This window comes from Aptenodytes patagonicus, chromosome 10 (assembly GCF_965638725.1).
Source record: "Aptenodytes patagonicus chromosome 10, bAptPat1.pri.cur, whole genome shotgun sequence".
NCBI lineage: Eukaryota > Metazoa > Chordata > Aves > Sphenisciformes > Spheniscidae > Aptenodytes > Aptenodytes patagonicus.
In genome coordinates this window covers 12,563,234-12,573,707 of record NC_134958.1, presented here as the reverse complement: position 1 = coordinate 12,573,707, position 10,474 = coordinate 12,563,234, and the positions used below count along the sequence as shown (strand labels likewise).

At 43.9% G+C, this 10,474-nt stretch overlaps 1 non-coding gene across 1 annotated transcript; it reads left to right on the top strand.

The window, feature by feature from the left end:
• The first annotated feature begins 250 nt into the window (after positions 1-250).
• TRNAQ-CUG (transfer RNA glutamine (anticodon CUG)) lies at positions 251-322 on the top strand. Its single transcript has one exon. It is a non-coding gene; the product is annotated as a tRNA-Gln (tRNA).
• The last annotated feature ends 10,152 nt before the right edge of the window (positions 323-10,474 follow it).

Genomic DNA, 10,474 nt, shown 5'->3' with positions numbered 1-10,474 from the left:
AGCGGCGGCCCAAAACTGCTTCCGTGGCAGAGCCGCCCGCCCCGGCCGCCCCGGCCTTAAAGGGACGGCGCCGCGGGCCGGGGCGGGCGGTCCCCCCGGCCCGCAGAACCCGCACAGGCGCCCCGCATCGCCCCCCCAGCCGTCACGGCCGCGGGGACGGGCTGCAGCGGGAGCGGGGGGGGGGGGGGGGGGGCGGGGCGGGGCGGCGGAGAAGGGACTAGTGGCGGCCGGAAGAGGGTGGTGGCAGAGCGGTTCCATGGTGTAATGGTTAGCACTCTGGACTCTGAATCCAGCGATCCGAGTTCAAATCTCGGTGGAACCTGATCCTTTTCCTCCCTCCCGTCTTCTTTTTTCGACCTTGCTTCTCTGCCCGAATTATGGCCAGACATGCTCCTCGGTCCCCTCCCGGGCTCCTTCACGTGCAGAGGTGCACCAGCGACGCCTCACCTCTTCGCTTGGCTGGTGTCCACCAGCCCTATACCCAGCCACGGCGTGGGTGCCCTCCTCCTGCCTACATGGGCAGGTGATGGCTTCCACCCCGGAGCTGCCCACAACCACGGTGGAGTTTGGGGCGGGTTGGCGGGAAGTCCCCCAGGTTTCTCAGATCCGTCCTGTGAACCAGGCTAAGAGTGGTGTGCAAAGCCAATGGAGCTCATGGTGGAGGCATCAGAGATGCCAAGAAGCTCTTTCAGCTCATGAGGTGCAAAGAGGCCGCAAGTGCGGGCTCCTTTCCTGCCGCCGCGCCGCTGCCCGCCCTACTTCTCTCTTCCCAAAAGCTGGTCCCCCTCGTCTGCCCCTGTGTCGTGGGAGACACCAGCTTTGTCACCGGCTTCCCTTGGCGCAGGCTTGAGACCTAAATAGAAGAGGATAAAAACAGTGCTTGTGTCCAAATGATTAAACCAAAGCCCTTAAAACTGCTCTTTTTCCACCAGCTTGCCATTAGCAGCAGCAGTAAGTTTGCCATTTCTGCAATCAGCAGCTGTGTTATCATTTCTGTGCACAGAAAGAAACCCCCGGGCATCGGCAGCAATGCTGTGCATCAGTTACCGTCTGCTGGAACGATAACAAACCATAACGTGATCCTCTGCATTTAAAAATAAATAGTTCACACTGCCTCAGAGCTTCTGGGCAGAGAAAACAAAGCACTAATAACAAAAACACGTAACGTGTGACCACGATGTGTCACACCACAGGAGTACAGCAGAGGGTCTGCGGGAGCACATGGGTGAGGTCAGAGCATCGGGGTCTGGGCTTGCCCCATGTCCAGCCTCCGGCATGCCCTGGCAGACCGTGCACCTCCAGCTTCTTACAGGTGCACAAAACCCACCAAGCATGTGGGGCGTCCCATCCCTAGGACCCCATTCCACATGTCCCGTGGGAATAATTGCATGTGCAAGTTCTGTAAGGGCATTGCAAGGCCAGACCTCGCAGGAGCAGAAAGCACTCTGGTAGCATAGCAGGGAGGTCTGTAGGAGTCTGCGTTGTCTTTGGATTCATCCTTTTTATCTCCAGATGAACCCAGAATGCCCAAATCTTGAGTCTGAAAAGGCTTGTCCCACTCCTGCTGCCCTTCTCAGAAGTTATCCTACTGCATTGAGTAGTGCATTAAAACTGATAATGGATATTTGTATGTGTAGAGGCTGGGGTGTATTTATAACTCTGTAGTTAAGGTTTCCATCTCACATCCTATTTGCAGTTCTCCGTTGAACTTTGTTGCTAAAAAGCTATTAATTTTCACTTGAAGTTTCTCAGGCCTGGTTTCATCCTCCAGAAATGCTATTAATTCTAAAGAAATAAAAATAACACAGATGAAGTATTTTTAGTTATCCTCCTGTAAGAGCTGTTCTCCTTTTTGTGTTTTGGATTTTGTTTGTGAGCCTGGAAACACCCTTTATTTACATTTCTTACATGCATAAGCATTACTTCCTCTTGCACCAAATTGCAGATGTTCCTCATCTGGAACTGGCTCGTCCTGCACAAGACTTGAGGGCACAAAATGAGGACAATGCCTTTTCTGGCTGAGCTGAAAATCACAGTCCCTACATTGCTGTACCGCTATCACTTGTCGAACTTAAGACGTTACAAAGCAGAGGCATTTTTACCAGTCATGCATTGTAACATGAAAATTCCTGCAGATTGCCATGTATATGAGCAGCAGCAGGGGTTATTTCTAGCCAAGCCCATGTAAATGCATTTGATCTTTTAAAATCAGGTTCTTCACGGTGTAGAGAGGCAAAACTGAAACAGCAGAAAGAACTTTGCATCTAAACAGGAGTCAACTGACAGCAGGGCATGGGGATAGCATAGTCCAGACTAGCAAGGAGCTCCAGAAATTAAAATCTTATATTCTGTTCAGTCCTGGGTTAATTTTGTTCCTGTTTGGGCAAGCCCCAGATGGGAATATACAAAACCTCAGGAAATGTCACTGTCAGCGCAGACTGTTTTTGGCTGCTCTGCTCTTTCTTTGTGTCCCCTCCTGGAGCATGCTGCTGTAGTTACAGGATGGCCTGGGACACCTCCCGTGCGTATGAAACATGGCCAAAAAGCAGAGGTCAGGCCTGAAATAACAGAGGACTGTGTGCTCTGGGACTGACAGCTTCTAATGTGAGAACAGTCATTCAGCACTGGCATTTCTGCTGCACTAATTGCCATTAGTGTCATCCTTGCGGGAACACTAAATTCATTGCAAACCTTGAATTAGCGCGCTCTCGTAATTCTTCAGTTTGTACTTCAGCACAACCATTTGCAGAGGCAGCACGTTCTAAGCAACTGGAGCAGAGACAAGGAATGATACTCAGCTGGCCATTGGATGTTCAATTTAGCGAAGAAAAGAAGCAAAGGTCACACTCATAACTGCGTATTTATGGTTCTGTTCTCGAAATTCATACAGCAGCTGCCAAAAAGGCCCCAGCTTTTGCCTCGGCAGCACCACTAATGTCCAGATGTGTCAGAGCTATCAGCTCCGAGCTGCTCAGCCCCAGGCGCTGTGCATCAGGCTCTCCCCGCGCCTGATTCTCCCACTTCCCTCCTGTCAACGACTCCTGAGACCCCGAGAGAAATCCTGGCCTAATAAAGGGGAAAATTTGCCATCAACTTTGATGGTTGTAGCGTTCCCACAACAAGGTCAAGGTGTCTTTGCAGAGTACACCAGTGGTATTTGACATGGAAATAGAAGAATGTGAAAGAAGGATGGCCAGTATTTGCTGCTGGTCCCAGCTTTTCTGGCTCTGAAATCCCTGTTCACACTTTGCAAAGCTCAGGGAAAGATTTGGAATTGGAAATGGCAATAATTTAAAATTGTCCTTGAATGGCTGTTGACCCAAATTCCCGTTTCCCAGATGACAGGAGCCACTGGCCTCCCCAGGGCAGAAGGCAGGAAGGACAAAAGCAAAGCCCCAGAGTACTTACCAGAGGAGAAATATTTCCTAAGGGGGAAATCCAATCAATACTTTGCAATTTTCTAACAATCCATGAATCATTGCAATTATGCAGAGATAATTCAAGCTTTCCAATCCAGCTGCTAAATTAGAGAAAAGCATACTCTTAGCACTCACTAACCCCAGCTTGACATGTCAGTCAGAAAAAAAACCTTGAAGTATAAAATCCATCCACTGAAATTAAAAAAACCCCTCTCTTTTTAAAACTCTGGATGAAATTAAAGGGTCTACGACATAGAAGGAGTTCTATTTTTCAGGTAATTCCATGGCAGAGTAATGAAAATGCGTGGAGTTGATATGAATTTTTCTGTTGATAACTCACTTGAATTTCAGCACCCGCTATGTACTTTTTCTAGTTCTACAGTTCTAAGAAGAAAAGAATATATAAGAAGAAATGGACCCAATCAAAATTATTTTCTATAAATCAGCCTTTTCTTTCCTAACCCTGGAGTTGGAATAAAAAAGGACCTGGATCTGAATGGGGAATGACTTATCCAAAATCAAACGTCATCCTGGTTTTGTTGTTCTCTAGGGGTCTCTGTGGCACTGAAGAAAGAGTGGGAAGGGAGCAGCTCTAGAAAAATTAACCATCTTCTCTAGTCATTTTTTCGCTAGTCCCATATTACGGTAAGCAAAAGGGAAGGAAAATTTTCAGCACGCTTTGGGAACAGGAATCAAATGCAACAGACTCGATGACTTGGTGTTTCTTGTGATGACCGTCAAAATGAAGTCATCAGTTTCCTGCATCCATTTTGGACTCAACACACATCTCCTTGTCTGTGTCTGTTGCCTCCAGAGACATATTAGCAAGATAATACTGGCAGCTCCAGGATAATTGCTGGCCAAGATATAATTTCTGAGGCATGGCTCAAAATCTTCTTCCTCTTACTACACCCTGCCACAGGGTTTTATTTCCTATCTAGGGTCAAAATCTGCTTGATGTTGGTGTCGCTACTAGACAAATACAATGTCAACGACAGCAGTGCAAGCATTATCACACGTCCCATCATCTTCTAATTTGGATTCAAAAGATCAGCCCTGGGGAATGAAGAAGGCAGTTTGATTTCTGTGGCCAATTCATTCACTGCTGAAACAACCAATGGAGCTGGCTGGCTGTGCTCAGCATGGCGATGCTTGTTGCGAAGCTGTACAATTATCTGGGGAGCCAGGCTGAGACTATAAAACTTTGCTCATTAAGATCATTAGAGAGCTGTCAGATGGAACAACTGGGATGGCTTTGATCTGGCAGAATACCCTTCCTCCTGTTCCTAGACCTTGGGAACCATCCGGTTCCCCATAATTTTTTTTTTCAAGTCATTCAAACAGTACTCATGGGTTTTTTATAGGGTGCAATAACTTCCTCAGGCAAACTGGAGGCTGTAACAGCTATAACAAGATTAATTTATTAAATCGGAACCCTGATATTTCAATGATTCCTCTATAAATACATTCATAGTTGGTTTTGCCAAGAAAATTACAAAATGTTGCTCATAATCCCAAAGATATGCCCTATAAATCCACTAGATGTCCTACTGTTTTCAAGCAATTAGACTCAAGGTTTGTTTGGGTTTTTTCCCTAGTTTTGCCAGTGAGGAATTAGTTTGAGTCTTTAGTGGAATTAGGTCTGGGTTTGCAGGTTGATGAAACATGTACGTATGGTTTGTGCGACACAGCAGGACATCTGGCTCACAGTGGCAGATCTTTTGGCAAATGGCACTAATGTTTCCCACAGAGACTGACTCAAGGTTAGAGGCTGGAAGAGAAAAAGGAAAAGAATCTGCCTTCCTCTCTTGGGAATGCTAAACAAGATCCATCAGATCAAATCCTCTTCTCAGTCAACCTTGGGCATCTATTTATAGGACTGCTAAAGTGAGCCCAGCGCTGACCTCAAAGGTGGTGGCAATACGTGTTAACCTTCATCAGAGCCGCTCTGCACAGGCTACAATTTTGACATTCCTGGTCACTGTGCCAGTCCCTGACGGGCGTCCCACTGCCTGCCAGCACTCGCGCCTGTCTGCAAAAGCCAGCACGGCACCCGCTCATGAGGTGTCCTGTCACTCCGAACACAGAGGGCGTGTCAAATACATACTAAGAAAAGCAGGCTGAAAAATAGCCAGAGGATAATTTTCTCACGCCAGAAAATACTTGAGGTGGAGTGTGGCCACCGGAAAGCAGCCAGCTGCTTGGCTGCTCCTTCACTGCGCGACTCGGAGCACACACACAGTATCGAGTCGTGCTATTTGGGACATCCCTCAACCGCCTTGGGATCTGTTACTTGTACTGAGTCCCAGCACGGCAGCCTAGACTTCTCTGAAACAGTCATCTCCTAGGTATCTAAAAAACACCTTTCATTATTTCAGTGTCTTTAAGTGGTCCAAAATGGGTATTTGCAATATATCAGTGAGGGACGACTACGGGGTGACTTTTATGGTCTTGTCACTGAAGCACAAATCACATTCTGTATAGACCCTATAGCCTTACACTTTGCCAAGCGGTGATTGTTGCATTTGCAAACACCCCTCCCATTCACTCTAGTTTCACAGGGGTGCCACATCTTGAATTTACCCCAGATCTATGTGAGGCAAGTGAGGAGAAAATCGGGTTTGTTTTCTATTTAAAAAATGCCAGAGGCAAAGATGCTCTCCAACAATGAGGTTATCTCCTTTTTCAGTAGGTGCTTCATGACCAGAAGTACTGCCCACGGCTATTGGCTGTGCAAATAGGCACCGGGCAAGGTGTCAGCACCAGTTTAATCACAAGCTGCAAGGGGAAATCAGAGGGGGAACAAGAGCCAACCGTCCTTGGCCCACCAGGATTCCTTGCCATCAGGCATTGCGCATCACGGGAAGTGCCTCACATCTGTCCTGTGCCATGTGTTACTGCACTGCCTCTATTTCTTGCTATTTGTGTTGAAGGTATGACAGTCATTTTCCTGACAACCTGCAAGAAGAAAAGATACTCCCATCTTCTGACTGTATGTATATATAGATACCTGCTGTAGTACCATCCATATGCAGTATGCACCATATGCTAACTGTGAAAGAGTTTAACCTGGTCCAGTGCGTGTGTTTGCTGTTATACATAACAAATACCTCAAGCCTTGCCATGATTCAGTGCATTATGCATGGGAGCCATCTGGTCCCGTAGCTGAAGATGCAAACTGAAAATTTGATAAAAGCACAAACAGTCACAATGAGAGAGACTGAAAAGATGTGTTCATATTCCAAGCAGGAGTCTCCTCCCGTGGGGGCTAATCTCATCACCCATTGCCTCTTTCCTGCTCCTTTCACTGGAAAGCTGCTGTCAGACAGGTTGCACTCTCAGGTCTGTGAGTATGCACACCTTGGGGATGCTAAAAATGTTTCGTGTGCTTGAGTGAACCTTCTGGGACAAGATTTTTCTCAGTAATCAGCTGTGCAGTGAGCAAGATGTGCAAGATGTTTGGAGCACAGCACATTTTATGGAGCTTGGATTGATCAAGAACTCTGGCTGGTTTAAAATGCACTCTCGATTATGATTAGTCATTAATATTGTCTCACCGCTGTGCAGAATTACAGCTTATGGCTTTGACAGACTGAAAAGAGGTCCATCGCAGCTTGCCTAGATATCCTCAGCCCTGGAGTGGAGATGTATTTTGGAGGGACTGAAGCATCAGGGGAGCAACAAGGAACTCGGTGCAGTGGATGGGGTACAGTTTGGGATGGCTTGGATTTGGCCAAGAGTTTGTGTATAACTTGGCCAGGAATACTGGGTTACTAAACCTGACTTAATTAGATTTTGGAGTCAGACCAGGTTTCCCCCATTCTGACCCTAGTTTCTGATGTTTGGAGGGTACAGGGAAGGAAGGCAGACAGAAGATGTCTATTTTAGTACGTCTCTGCAGGGAATGCACATGCTTCAGACAGGTACACATTTGTTTCCTCTGACATCAAATTAATGGGAATTGATGTATTGATTCTGCAGTTCTCCCAAAAATTGCTTCAAGTTTTGGCCTGTTTCCAAGCCGGTTAGATGCAATGTGCACACAGTTCAAGACAGATATTCAATTATTCTGATATGAATACAGTTTAAAAAATTCAGTTCCCTGTGAAATCCAGAAGATAATAGCATTATGATCGTGCAAATAATGCAGCCATTCCTGCTTCATATAGACCATTTTCCTGTCCAGCTACTCCTTTTGGCTTAATACAACCAAGCCCCTCCAAAATCACAGAATTATTAAGATATTTGCCACTAGTGCAAATTCATTCAGTATTTTTCATCTTGTTTTTTTCTTACCTGTTTTGAGAGTACACTGTTCAGAGCAAATGCAATCTGCTGTTCTGTTTGTGGATAGTGTTCAGGATTATGGTAGGGCTGTACCAAAATGAATATGTTACTGCCATCACTATTATTATTATTATTATTATTATTATTATTATTATTATTATTATTATTCAATAATAACCTGAGTCAGTCATTTGCCGGTCTCAAGGCTTAAAATCTACTGTCTTTGTGGATATTCCCATATTTAACTAACTAAATACTGTCAAAGTATCCACCTCATATACTGTATTTGTAGACTATTGGAACATCTCTGTGCCAGGTAAGCTCCTGGTCCTAGAAAGAGAAAGCATCTTGTATTAGGGATGGAGTAAGAGTCTTGAATTTTCTTGCTTTGATCACTGTGTCTCTGCTTTTATGATCTCACTAGGAAAGTTACTTGATGTTTCTTTATTTTGAGTGTCAGCATGGCTCCTGCAAATGTTTGAAGTCATCTTTGTATTTCATTTATTTTCTGGCAAAACAGCATCCATCTGCAGTTTAAGAATAGAATGTATAAAAAACTGCATACAACTCCAAATCACAGAACACTATTTCTGGGCAAAATTCTCTTCTCAGTTACACTTACATAACTCTGGAGTAGTGTCTTCATCTTTCTCGTCGTTACTCTGAAACCCATTTTCATTTCATTGTGTCAGACCCAAAGGATCTACCATATACAACTAAATTCGATTTCACCACAACTGTTGTAATTTTCTAGGCAAACTTACAATCTCCAAGGAAGTACATAAAGACATATTTACAGTACGTGGGCCTCAATACTCTAAGAAATATGCTGCTGTCAGTTGTTCTCTGTTAGTAGTTTTCCATGCAAATAAAAATACGATGTAGGTGGAGAACTGCTGAACTAGCTGGAGCAGAGATTTCCTCCGCATACACAAGCAGAGAATCTGCACTGTATGGCTGAGCTCATTTTTAAAACATCACGTTCAACAGCTCTTTCTTTAAACAAAGAAATAGTTTGCTCTAAATTGTTCGATATTTATTCTGTATAACTCTGTTCCTTGGCTGTCCATACTATAGAAGTGCTGTTATGCTGCAAGAAGACAGATTGCCCGGACTGGAAGCCCCAGCCCTGATTCAGGGAAGCACATGGTTTCCTTACAATGATTATGATGATTATAATTACTATTCAGTATATGGTGCAATTGTTTTTGGTGTTTAAAACAGAACAAAGCAAAACAAAACAAAGCCATTTTGGAAAGGAAAACAGAACATTAGAAAAAAATAATTGTAAAATAGGAAGTGGTTGACCTTCAGGAGATAACTCCATCTGCAGTGTCTGCTATCCAGTGTTTCTGGTGATCAGAAAATGGAAATAAAAAATCCCATTAAATATCCCAATACTCCTTTAGAAAATAATGTACCTCATTTTCTGTAGGTATGAAATTTTACATCTCCTGTTCAACAGCTGCTAGTGTCAAAGGCCAAGCAAGCAGTACGTGGAATGCAGAGCCTGAAGTTTTTCAGCGGTTGCTGAAGGCAAAACCATCTAAAGCTGTAGCAGATGTTCGCTTGCTTCCCGTCTGCTTATCAGCCCTGCAAAGACACTTCGGTTTTGTGCTTGTTATGCCAAGTGTAACTATGGAGATCTAATACAAGCTGTGCAATAGCGATACGATGAATAGTTCTTTACGTATTTGGTTATGAATGATCAAGCAAAATATTATGGTTTCTAAGAACTCCCTCAAATTTTTCCATATGCACCGTACTTATTCCCCTTGCACAAGAAAATGACAGTGTACAAAATAATTTAAGAAATACTACGTTACTGCAGCTCTATAAAGATTAATTTAAATATCATTAATGAATTGTTGCTCATTGGACCTTCCATAGGATCCTTTCCAGTTTGACCTGTGCTTTCGATTGGGACTGTCAGAGAGGATCCCATGCAACACATTTACGTTACGCCGACTGAACAATAGTTACATGCCGTGCTTGATGTTAATTGCCGACTTTGTTAAAAAAAAATAAAAAGTGAATTAGCATCTGCTGGGTTACATTTCTGTCGTGAAATTCTTCATCAACTTCAGTCCACATCCCTTTGTATAATGGACAGAGTGACGATGTTAGTTTAGTCTCAGTGTGTTCACATTTTATATGTTGTTTCTATGAAAGTACGAACACCATGAAATACAGAATGGTATATCCCAACTGACTGTATTCCCCCAAAGGCCTTGAATATGCTACAGAAGAGAGTTCTTAACTGTCAATTTAAAAATCAGTTACACTAAACACTTTTTGCTGAGTAATCTAGATGCACCTCAGCTGTTTTAATTCCTGTTTATATTCATTATGAGCTCCTGTAAATTATAACTTCAATATGAATGACTATATGCAAGTGTTAAAACAGTATTCCATTTTAGGGCTTTGAGCTAGTTTAATGAGACTGATTTTTACACTGTTGCATTTAAGTTGATATGCATTCCCAGTACAGGCAAGACCCAGAGCAATTGGGTTTATGGCTTAATAGACAGGAGTTCTTTTTCTTCCATGAAATAGAAGAAATAAAGAAATTTACTTTACGTAAATCCTAGCACAGATGTTTTTGCTTTAAGTTTTTAACAGTAACAGAAAAAGATGGTTTTGGAATGGTTCCTCTGCCCATGTTGAAACTGGAAACCAAAAGTGACAGCTTTGGCCTATCACTGGTAGACATGGTTATAGATACTCCCATGGGAAACAAAAGGTTTCAGACCAACAGTGGCTCTGTG